Source organism: Ambystoma mexicanum, chromosome 10 (assembly GCF_040938575.1).
Source record: "Ambystoma mexicanum isolate Mex_15411 chromosome 10, UKY_AmexF1_1, whole genome shotgun sequence".
Taxonomy (NCBI): Eukaryota; Metazoa; Chordata; class Amphibia; order Caudata; family Ambystomatidae; genus Ambystoma; species Ambystoma mexicanum.
The window spans coordinates 1,231,222,235-1,231,234,253 of NC_090932.1; the positions used below are offsets into that span (position 1 = coordinate 1,231,222,235).

A 12,019-nucleotide genomic window follows, 5' to 3' on the forward strand; every position below is an offset into this window, starting at 1 on the left:
AATGTATTTATGGAGCTCATCCAGTATTATTAAGGGGTATGGGCCTGGCGAAAGTAGGGTAAAGATTGGGTTTCAAACAAGAGTATATTTTGTGTCTTGGAGAACAGCTCAAACCTGGGGCAAGCTATAAGAGTGAAGCAATCTATTGGAGAAAAAAACAGCTTCTTTCTGGCAACCAAGCTATGACCAGTGACAAATAGGCATGTTTTAGATGTCAATCAAAGTGGTACAATATCTTCAAGGAATTACAAAGTTATACATAGATTTCTTAAAAACGAATCAGCATTTCACCAGAGGACAATCAGGCAAGTGGGTCGAGCTCATGCTGTCCTCCTTGACCTCTCGGCTGCATTTGACACCATCAACCACTGCATCCTTCTTTCTCTCCTTGCTGACAGGATGGGATTCTATCCTGTCCTGTCCTGTCCTGAATTGGTTTTTCTCCGACCTCTCAGGAAGACACCAGGCTGTTCAAATTAACCTGTTGCGTTATAATCGACTCAAGGTCTCCTGCGCAATCCGCCAAGGCTCTATCCTCTCACCAATCCGTTTTACATTTACGTTGAGCCTTTGCGTACTCTGCTCAAAGATCACAATATAGCCATCCACCAATACATGGACGACACTCAGATGTACATTAGAGTAAATAGCGCACAGGACATCATTTGTGTCCGCGGTTGCCTGGCCCTCATCCAGTCCTGGAAGTTGACGGCCTACCTCAAACTAAACCCATCCAAGGCTGAATTCATACACATCGGTCTGCCAGCTAAAAGCAACGTGTCCAATAATGGCTCAATGATGGGTCTAAAAGGATTTGATCCACAACTCTCACACTCAGCAAAGTCCTTAGGCTTCACCAATGACAGCAGCCTGTCCTTTCAGAAACACAAAGCCAAGATGACCAAAATAGCCTGGCTAGAATTTGTACCCTTCAAAAAATCAAACCCTTAAATCGGCTGCAGGACTTTCGGACCATAGTGCAGGGCCTTGTGGTCTCACACATTGATGGGTGAAATGCCGTCCTGACAGGGCTCCCAGCTGCTCACTTGGCTCGCCTAAAAGCAGTCCACCACACTGCAGCATGAAGCCTGGAAATTTGATAGAATCACCCCCATCCTATGTGAACTATATTGGCTTGCACTTCAAGCCAGCATAGTGTTCAAGACTGCATCTCTCATTTACAAAGCAGTCATGAGTAGCACACCAGCGTACTTGGCGGCTAAGCTCTACATATCTGCTGGCACAACCTCCTCATGCAGCAAATCGACCAACCAGCTTGAATCACAACTCGTCCGCAAAGACCCTCTCTCTGGAACTAGATTTCAGTGTCTGCTCGGAATGCCGCCACAATTCTCCAATTTGCAAATCTCTCAAAACAAGGCTCTTTCAGCAACACCTGACACAGGGCTAATTCCAGTGGCGGCACATACCGATGCACAGACCACACAGTACTTCTTTACTGTTAAAAGATGGCAGCCCAAATACTGGCACTTACACTCTGTACAGCTCTCTGCTGCTCTGGAGCTCGTCTGTGCTTTAAACAATAAATAAAACGGGGTCTTTTTCTTTCAACGCATGAATTCTGCATTCTTGATACTTTGCAACTCATGGGCATGAATACTAACGTATACAGCATTGGATTTGTCCAGCTTAGAATAAGTGTTCTTGCTACACTCCGAATCCACAGAGGCAGTATCTGAATAAATTATGGTAGTGTTTGGAAGATTGCACAAACCCAAAAGGGTACTTTTTCGAGCATCCCAATATGTGCCCTCATAGTTGATGTTACCGTCCATAGTACCCACTGTGCCAACGGTTTTAATGAAGATAGTAACTCAATAGCGTGGGTACATACATGTGGCACTTGGATTTTGGAGAAGGTAACGGGCCAAGAATTGCAGATTTGGTTTTGGATGCAATTGGGTACAGTCAACTGGAATCCATCCGGTTACTTAGTCATCACAATTAGGCATCAAAGGAAACCTCTGACGACTAAATATTTTTGAATCGGCTGCATTTGGACAATATTGCAGTTCTTGTTCCAGCATCACATTTTTGAAAGGAGGTAAAAAAATGAAAAATAGCAGAGGAGGTAAACATATGGAAAATAGCAGATAGAGCAAGGTGGACCAATTACAAGAACTTCATGGCCATCACAGAGACCTTTGCATTAAATGCAAAACAGAAACGCAGCAGAGCATAATGAACAGTGCTGCGATGCAGTGAATAGATTGTATCATCACAAGTAGAGACAGAGTGAATTTCCTGGTTCTGATTTTTTTCTTCTCCCTCAGTCACAATGGGCGTCATTACAATTGGACCGCCACACTACAACTCTGCGGGCGGGTGCATTCCCGACCCCCAGGGTCATACCTGCTGGGCGAAACAGCACCCGCTCGCAGAGTTCTCACAGGAGCACCTGCACCATTGTTAATGGTGCCAGTGCTCCTGTGTCCCCAGTCCCATGGAGTCCTATAGGATTCCATTGGAATGGGGACTAACAAAATTACCGGCTCCTGACTTCCCGGAAACCGGACTCGGAATAGCCCAGTGGCACCGGGAAGTCAGGTGCTGGTCATTTTTTACGGGTCCGGCGGCAACCCGCCGGTAGCACCGGCAGGGTTACCGCTGGACCTGTAATGAGGCCCAACGTCTCTTAATCATGATTGGTGAAATCGGGCTGCTGGACATCTAGCTTTCCTTTCTGCTACACCAAAAATTGCAACTTGGTCATAAGGGCCTTCGCATGTATTTACGAAAGCCAATACAGAGCTAATATGTATTGCTTGCAGCATTTAACATATTTAAGCAGTGTATATATCATGACCGGAATGTGTTTGAAGACATGGGCAGACTGTGGGACTGCTGTTCCTTCACTGCTGCCACTTTTTGGGATTTCAATAAATCAAAATTGGCTCTGGGTAATATAGAACTCATGCCTTCAGAGCGACATATCATATTTCAATATATCAATGTGTTCAAAATTCAAGTCTTGCCAAATATTTATTCACACTTTTGTCATTTTAAATCCATTAGAAATCTGTGACTTGCTACTTGAGGAACAAGGAATTGGTACACTACTGCACGCCTGCCTTCCACATCTGGGAAATACCTGCAGGCCCTAGCAATTGCCAGTTTGCTCTGTTTTCTTATTCTTGCATGAAATTATATTTAGGAGTTGTAATGGTTTTTATGTTTTTGCAGAATACACATTTTTAATAGCCCTGAAAATGTAACGATTATTCATACTATGTTCCATCAGAATCTAATAATATAGTTTTCATTATAATAAATTACACTCTAGTACCGAGATGGAGAGCAGGCGTGAATTCATCCAATGGCCAGGTGGGAATGAGATGTCTTTTGAGATAATGGGTTAAGATCGAAGTCGACCAGGCGAGCATAAACTAGTTGGGAAATGCCCTGTGGTACTATAGAGTAGACTCCACCCTGAGAAAAAGAGTGGCAAAAGAGGGGCAATGAGTGTGCCATAGGGCCGTGTCACACGTTGAGCGGAGCGGTAAAAATGCATCGGTAATGCTATTACCGCCATATCACTGTTCCGCCCAAATATGAGTTGGGCGGTAAATCGGCAGATTTTACCCCCAGCTCAGAGCTGGAGTTAAATCTGCCGTCTTTCTGCCCATTTTCAGCGCTATTAGCGCCACAGTAATTGTGCCAAAAATATCCCATTGGGTCCAATAGTCCCAATATGAATGGGGATTTACTGCCCAACTACAATTCGGGATCGAGCGCTAATAGCGCCGGACTGAGTTGTGGTAACGCTATGTGCATTGTGCGGTATCCTGGCGGATTTATCACTGGGATACCACCTACTCATGATGAGTCCATTAGAGAAAAAAGATTGATGTGAGCATCTACTATTTTTAGTAATCGCTACCTCCATCATCTACCTGCATAATTTTAAGTGATTCCATTTGTTCCAGTGCACCTGCGTGTTAAGTAAGCACACACATCTCTTAGTGACCCGCTAATAATCCGGTGCTCAGCACTGAGCTGTGATATGGTTTAATTAATGAATCGAGAAATGATATGTCTCTCAATCTCCTAGGGAGCCGAAAGCTAGTTTTACACTTCAATAAACATGCTGTACTCCTCCGCACTTTGGGGCTTTTAATAAAGCATCATTTTTATAGTTGGCCTGTATTTCCATGGCTGCTGCACTTGGTGTTTGTTACACTCAGGCTCTGGCTGGCCTATAGGGCGATAGGCCAGTGGCTAAACCAAAAATCAAAATGCTTGTGTTGTCCAGTTTATTGAGTCGAAGTGGGCCACTTCTTTGGCCAATGTCGGACAGTTTAATGAGTTACTTCACTATGCGGCTAATCGTTTTGACCAGTGTTGCTGAATAAATATTCTTTAAAATTTACAATTTGCATCACATTTTATCAAAAAACTCCCCCTTGGGTACTATTCAAACAGTGTTAGAAAAGGAATGAATAGCCATTTGCAACTGTGGGCCACTTTTTCATTGGTACCCAAGAAAATCTTATGGCCCAGTCCGACCCTGGCTACACTGGAAGGGAATTGTTTTAAGCACACTTAGTACACTAGCCACATCCGCCCCCACAGGCAGAGCATGCAGACTGCAAGGATGGACCATCAAATGCATTGATGTAACACTTTCGCCTGTGTAATTGCCCAGTCAATGGCTTAAAATGCACAATTTCCTGCAACACAATGCTGCTGGCCACTTTCACAATCTACAGTGACCTTGAGGACCTATTGCAACTATAGCCTCGCTCACTCCGCTTCTAGAGCCGCTAACCTTTGACCTGTGACAAGCCTATTCCATTGACAGGCCAGCTAATTTCTGATTTTCCTATACATCTTCACTGTGATGGGTGCGGTGCCATACTGGGTCCTGTGGCGCGATGAAGTGTTTGATTTTTTGAAGGGTAGAAATTCTGAGCCAGGCTATTTGGGCCTTCTTGGCTATGTGTTTCTGGAAGCATAGGCTGCTGTGAATGGTGAAGTCTAAGGAGTTTGCAGAGTCTGTGAGTTGTTGATCAAATCCTTCTCGGTGCATGTCATTGAGCCTTTGTTGGACACGTTGTTTTTTACCGGGCAGGCAGATGAGGACAAATTTAGTCTTGGATGGGTTTAGTTTGAGGTAAGCAGTCAACATCCAAGACTGGATGATGGCAAGATAATCACGGAGATGACTGATGCCCTGCCTGCTATTTACTCTTATGTACAACTGAGTATCATCTGCGTATTGGTGGATGGCTATATTGGGATATTTGAGGAGAGTGACCAAAGGCTCCATGTAAAGGTTAAAAAGGATTGGTGAGAGGATGACACCTTTGGGGAATCCACAGGAGACCTGGAATCAGTTAGAATGCAATTCATCTGGGCAGTTTGGCGTCTGGCTGAGAGGTAGGAGGTAAACCAATTCAGGACAGTGCCAGAGAATCACATCCTGTCAGCAAGGAGGGAGAGAAGGATGATGTGGTCGATGGTGTCCAATACAGCCGAGAGGTTAGGGGGAACGAGGAGGCATGATTCACACGTCTTCATGATTTGGAGAGCATCATCCACCACCTGGATGGTGGCTGCCCCAATGCTTCACTTTGGATGGAACCCTGACTGATATTCATTTAGGAGGTGGAATTGTTAGTTTCTGGCCAGTAGTTGTTGCTCTTTCAGCTGCCAGGTGGATTATAATGAGAGTGTGACACAAAGTGTTGTTCATCCCCAGGATCACGTGTGAATGTTTGTATTGCCCTTTGTACCTTGCTGCTTCTTACTAAGGTGATATAAACTGCCAACCTCAGGTATTTGTTATGATTTTTCTGCTGGGTTTCCTATTGGGAAGGAAGGGCAGATCAGGCTTGAGCACCAGGAGAGGGTGTAGATGCGCAGGTTCCCTCTTGATCCCTGTGTTCTGTCTTATGGCCTAACTAGCAGATTGGCTGTGACAGCATCCCCCAGTCCAGTCAACAAGGAAGTCCCCCTCGTCTCCCAAGGAGAGGAGTATGGCTGTGCCTAGGGAGGGTAGAAAGGCAGTTCCTGACTCCCCAGTACCCAGCCAAACAGCCTCAGTGGTCAGATCAAGGAGGGAGAGCAGACACCTGACACCCTTCACTGTTGGGAATTAGTGGAATGGTGGTGGAGAAGGGAGGGGCCCAGTAGCACCAACCTCTGTGCCAGAGTCTGGGAGCAGCAGTCACCCTGCACCTATGCCCCATGCCCAGCCACTCAGCTTGAGCCCGTTAACCACAGGGGCTGCCATCTTGATGCCCTCAGTGATGACAGGATGGAAGAAGCTGCTCTGTCAGAGCTTGATAACCAGGGAAAATCATGATTTCACAGGCTGGCAGCCAGGAACCCTGTTCCACCAGCATGCCTCAATGCAACTTTGACATTAAGGATGACTATCATGAGGGGCCAAGAGCTAAAAATAAACCTCAGTACTCTTGAGCTCTGGAAGGTCACATCGTCATTAAGCCTCAGCCAGGTGCCTGAAAACATAGATTACAGTACCAGGTTTGGATTGCTTGCTAGCAAAGACTGGTTGGCATCTTGTATTAGAAAGCTTTGTCGTCTAAATATTGGTTTGCCATTGATGGGGCGTGGGGCGGTTTATGGGCCACATGGGAATCTCCTGACCCATGGCCACAAATAGGATGTAGTAGAGTAGGGGTGATCTGGAGAAAGCTGCACTGCTCTCTTCCCAAGCGAGAGGATGTAATGCGCTAAATGGGTCATATATGATGGTTGCACTGGGTGCATTAGGTGGTACTAGGTTATGTCGGTGGTCAGAGGAGGCTACAAACTATCCATTCCTACCTTCCCTCCTTCTTCTTCCCAGCTGATTCAAGTAGGTGCAGCAACTCTCCTCCAGGAGATTACTAAACTTTTAGAAATCAAGGTAATTGAGGAAGTTCCCCCTCAAGAGCAGAGGCAGGACTTTTACACCAGCATTTTTACTGTCCCAGACAAGAACCAGGTGGGTCTGCGGACAGTATTGGATCTTTCCTATTTGAATCTATCACATCTCCTACAGAAGTTCAAGATGGTCATGCCAGCTCATATTCAGAATGCCCTCAACCAGGGAGACTGGTTATGTGCAGTGGATCTAAAGGACTCAAATCTTCATTTTCCAATATACAAAGCGCACAGAAAGTTCCTCAGATTTTCACTGGGTCAGTGGCACTTTAAACATTGGGTTCTCCCATTCGTACTCAATGACTCTCCCATAGCATTTACCAAATTAATGGCTCCTGCAACAGCTCAACACAGGCTCCAGAGTATTTACAATTACCCGCACTTGGATGACTGGCTCCTCAGGTCGGAAACACATGCAGGGTCTACAGACGCTCTCAAACAGATGCTAGCTTAACCCCGACACAGAATTGTACCTTTACAGCAGCAGACAGAGTGTTCCTCACAGAAAAGCAAATACTGGATGTTTAACAAGCAATCTCTCACTTCCTGGCCCGGAAGAATACCTCAGTGTGGTGGTTTCAATATATTCTGGTCCTGATGCCGACTTCTATTTTAGCCTTACCTCTTGCGAACCCCATGAGACACCTTCAGCTTCATTTGGTGAATTGTTGGGTACAAGAGTCCGAACCACACTAAAAAATTGTTCTGATTTCTCCCAGCTTGAGATCTGAGCTCCTGTGGTGGGGGGACACACAGACTCTGAGTGGGAGTCCCTTTGCAAGATCCATCTCATCATCACACCACAACATCAGACTCTTCTTTGACAGGGTGGGAGGGGGCACACTGCATCCATTTCAAACTCATGTGCTTTGGTCTCAGAGGGATCGCTTTTTCACATAAACATTCTGGAGCTTTTGGCAAATGTCTTCCCTTCATTCAAAACTCATTGGTCCTCATGTGGATAGACAGCACTATAGCTATGTTTTATGTGTACAAGCCGGGAGGGACAAGATCTCCCCCTTTAGTGTCAGTTGGCAATTCAAATCTGGAAATGGGCCACACATTTTGGAATGCGTAACCACGCCATTCTTCTAGCGGAAGAACTCAATCCAACAGCTGACGCATTAAGTCGTCTATCGTAGAGCAACCATGAGTCGGAAATTAAGAACTAGATCAGATCTTTCAGGAATTAAGTCACCCTCAGTTGGACCTGTTCACAGCCTTTCTAAACTACAAGTGCCTATGGTTTGCAGCACTTCTAGGACAGAGTCCTCACTCCCTAGGGGATGCTCTTCATATTCCTTGGGACAGCGACTCATGTAATGCATTTACGACCATTCCCCTGATTCCGAGAGTACTTGCAAAGTTCAGGAATTCCAAACATTGCGCTCTAATATTGATAAGTGCCAAATTGGCTGACCTGTGTCTGTTACATGATCTAATACTGTGCAGTGCTCAAGGGCCATGACTCATATGGTGACTCTGGATTTGTTTTACCAGCAGCAGTAGACGATGCTCCCCATCCCAGATATCTCTCAGCTTAGCAGCCTGGTACCTGAGCAACCTGTTTTGTGGTCATGGGGCTTTCAGAGGACAATTTCACTATTATTCAAGCTGCTAGGAAACAGTCCACAAGGTCCCAGTACAAAGGCGGGTGGACTTGCTTCTGTCTGGATGCTTGAACAGTCGCTCGATTCATTGAAGTCCTCCTTAGACAACATTTTCTCCTTTGTATCTTAATTAGCATCCACAAGAGTCAAAATCCAATCTTGTACATATCTCTCTGCTATCGGAGCTTATGTTGGCTCCCTGAACCTTATGGTCTCCACAGCTAACCCAGTGATCAGGAGACATTTTGATGGATTACTAGAGCTCTGTCCACTAATTTCAAAACCACATCCTGTCTGGGACCTAAACGTGGTATTATCAGCCATATCCCATAAACCATTTGTACCCATGCCCACAGCAGACATTAAACTGGTATTTTTCAAGACCGCCTTTCTGATAGGTGTAACTTCTCCTAAGTTGATCAGCAAGTTCCAGCTTCTCCCATCATCTGAGCAATACATTGTCTTTCACAAAGACAAAGTGGTTCTTAAGACACATACTAAGATTTTACCCAAAGTTGTATCGTCTTTTCATTTGAACCAGGAGGCGGTTCTTCCTACATGTTTTCCTTCCTCCCAATCAGATGGGGAGGGAGCCCTTCATTCTATGTATGTCAGATGTGCTCAGAAATGATATTTAAATCGAACCAAAACATTCAGAATAGCAGATGGTTTGTTTCCTTTGGGCATCTCTGATACTCAACGTGAACCCTCTCTGGTTCCGGAAGCCCCTCAAGACCTTCCTTTTTGCTTCTGCCTTCTCTCTTCCGACCCCCTTGCTGATTTCCTGTCTGATACTGCACTGGTCACATGGCTACCCTCTGATTTCGGGCCGAGGTCCCTACCCGCCCAGTTGCACACCTGCACAGCCTCCTGGCAACCCTTGCACTTGTGTCTCTATCTGTAACCCTACAGTCCCCCTACCTGAACTTTTGGACACCTGCTGTCTGCACTCACCCTTGCACCTGCCACCTGTTTGCCGCACTTCTTGTTATTGTTTTGATTCCATGTACAGCACTGCCCCCTCCCCTTTCACCTGGCCTTTTCTCCTCCTCCCTCCCCTGCACTTGTGAGATATCAATGTCACTTGGCCTAGTAAGATCTCTGTCCTCCCTCTATTCCCACTTCCTTGCCTCATCGCACCTTATAACACTTATGTATTGGCACGTTACAAATGCCATATCATATCATATCATCAAGTAGGCTCTCAAGCTTCAAAGGCTGCCATAGCCAGGTGGATCATCTCTTGTAATGTGGTGTCATACAAGATCCAGAGTAAATCAGTTGCTAATGGCTTGCACACTTACACAGTTGGGGCAAAAGCAACAGTGCTAGCGCACCAGAGAAAAATTCCATGGGAAGCCATTAGTAAAGGAGAAATTCGGTCTTCCCTTTCCGCTTTCTGTAAACACTACTGCATGGCTACTGCACCCAGATCTGATTCTAAATTCTAGCAGGCAGTTCTGCAGAATCTTTTTGCCTAATAATGGGTTTCCTAACACCCAGGCAGATTAATGCTTTGTAATCTCCTATAAGTATGGAGGAAAGGGGACGGGACGTAAGAGTTACTCACCACAGTGACTTCTGTACTCTTAGTCTTAGTCCTTAGTCCCCTTTCCTCCGTATGCCCCGGCCACCGTCCACCAATAATTATCAGTCAGGTTTCCCTGTCTTGTGGAGCCAAGGACTAACAGATGTTGCCAGTAGGTTAGCTGGGCTAGCCCACCCACACGCCCATGCTTTCCAGGCAACAAGATGCATTTAAAGGGGAAATACCTTTTGCTGTGCTCAAATATCTGGTCCCTTCACCATAGGATGACCACCCATAAATATGGAGGAAAGGGGCTATGGACTAAGAGTAGAGAAGTCACTTACAGTACAATTGTTATTCTCTTGGCTGCTGTTTTGGGGATATTTGGGGTCTAAATACAGGTTTCCTTTGGGTGGCCCACAGAGACTCTGCTGCATAGTCCAGGTGGTTCTCAATAAAGGCATTCATCAGTTGTATTTTACAATATTGGTATCCTTAAGAGCCAGTTCTCGAATGCACCTGTGGAGCTTCCCATTGGGCATTTGTCTAAACCAGTTTAAACATGTCACACTGGGACAGCTGTGTCTCTTACCATAGGAGAGAAAGGTTTCGTTCAGAATAACATAAAAACTGTTCTCCCGACTCATGCACAATTTTCTTGAGACCACAGAGAGGTTTTGCTGAGGAGTGTTCTCACAGCCGTTCGTGTTAACTGCCATGTTAGAATAATTAGTGGTGATTAGATAAAACTTGAAAAATAATTTGTGTTTTAAATGGCTCAGTATTGAAGCCACATTAATAGCTAGCGATAATCACCCTCCGTTTGAAAAGAATAACCTACTTGTTCCTTCGCCTCATTTTCTGTCTACGCTTTTCTTTCTTCTTTTGTCTCTGTCTGCATGTTCATTTTGTGTGTTCTTTTTGCCTTGTGTTTTCCCTCTTCTTTCTAATGTATTACTCCTTCCTTCGTTCCTTCCCTCCCATTCTACAACTCCTTTAGTTTGTGTAAATTCAGAATGTATAGCCGCCTGTGTCAGTAAAATAACCTATTGCTATACTGTACGCAGAAACCCTTTGACGATCTGCCAGACTTCCCCACCAGAGGCACAAAAGGACAGGCAGTGTTGAAGAGTGCCCTATGCACAGTCCGTCTCAGTGTCCGCCTTAATGGCCTGCTACGACTCGTAGGATGTAAAGTGCCTCGACCCGCTTGTCGGGTAGGAACTCCAGCAGTGGGGCCATCTTATACCGCAGCTCCCGTTCATGCCGGGCCAGTATTGCAAGGGCGTTGGCTGCCTTGAATGTTGACACTGCAGAGTAGACCACTTTTCTGCCAATGACATCCAGACTACTACTTTCTTGCTGCCGCTGAGACTAGAGTCCGGGGCAAGGCTGTGAACTAGGCATTTGGGGGCGGACTCAGGCACCCAGTATTTTCTTTCTCCAGCCGATCCCTCTTGGCCGGGTTTCTCATCAAAACGAGGCCTTCCTCCCAAACGGCCATAGGGCACAACTGTGTTGTGCCCTATGGCCGCATTTAGACCACGCTACTGTGTTGTGCCCTATGGTCGTATTTAGACCACACTACTGTGTTGTGCTCTATGGTCGCATTTAGACCACGCTACTGTGTTGTGCCCTATGGTCGTATTTAGACCACACTACTGTGTTGTGCCCTATGGCCGCATTTAGACCACGCTACTGTGTTGTGCCCTATGGTCGTATTTAGACCACACTACTGTGTTGTGCCCTATGGCCGCATTTAGACCACGCTACTGTGTTGTGCCCTATGGTCGCATAGTGACCACGCTACTGTGTTGTGCCCTATGGTCGCATAGTGACCACATTACTGTGTTGTGCCCTATGGTCGTATTTAGACCACACTACTGTGTTGTGCCCTATGGCCGCATTTAGACCACGCTACTGTGTTGTGCCCTATGGTCGCATAGTGACCACGCTACTGTGTTGTGCC

At 45.9% G+C, this 12,019-nt stretch overlaps 1 protein-coding gene across 1 annotated transcript in view; it reads left to right on the forward strand.

Annotated features, from left to right (window-relative positions):
• KSR2 (kinase suppressor of ras 2) overlaps positions 1 to 12,019 on the forward strand; it is a 2,560,931-nt gene that overhangs the window by 2,063,912 nt on the left and 485,000 nt on the right. The window lies entirely within an intron of this gene.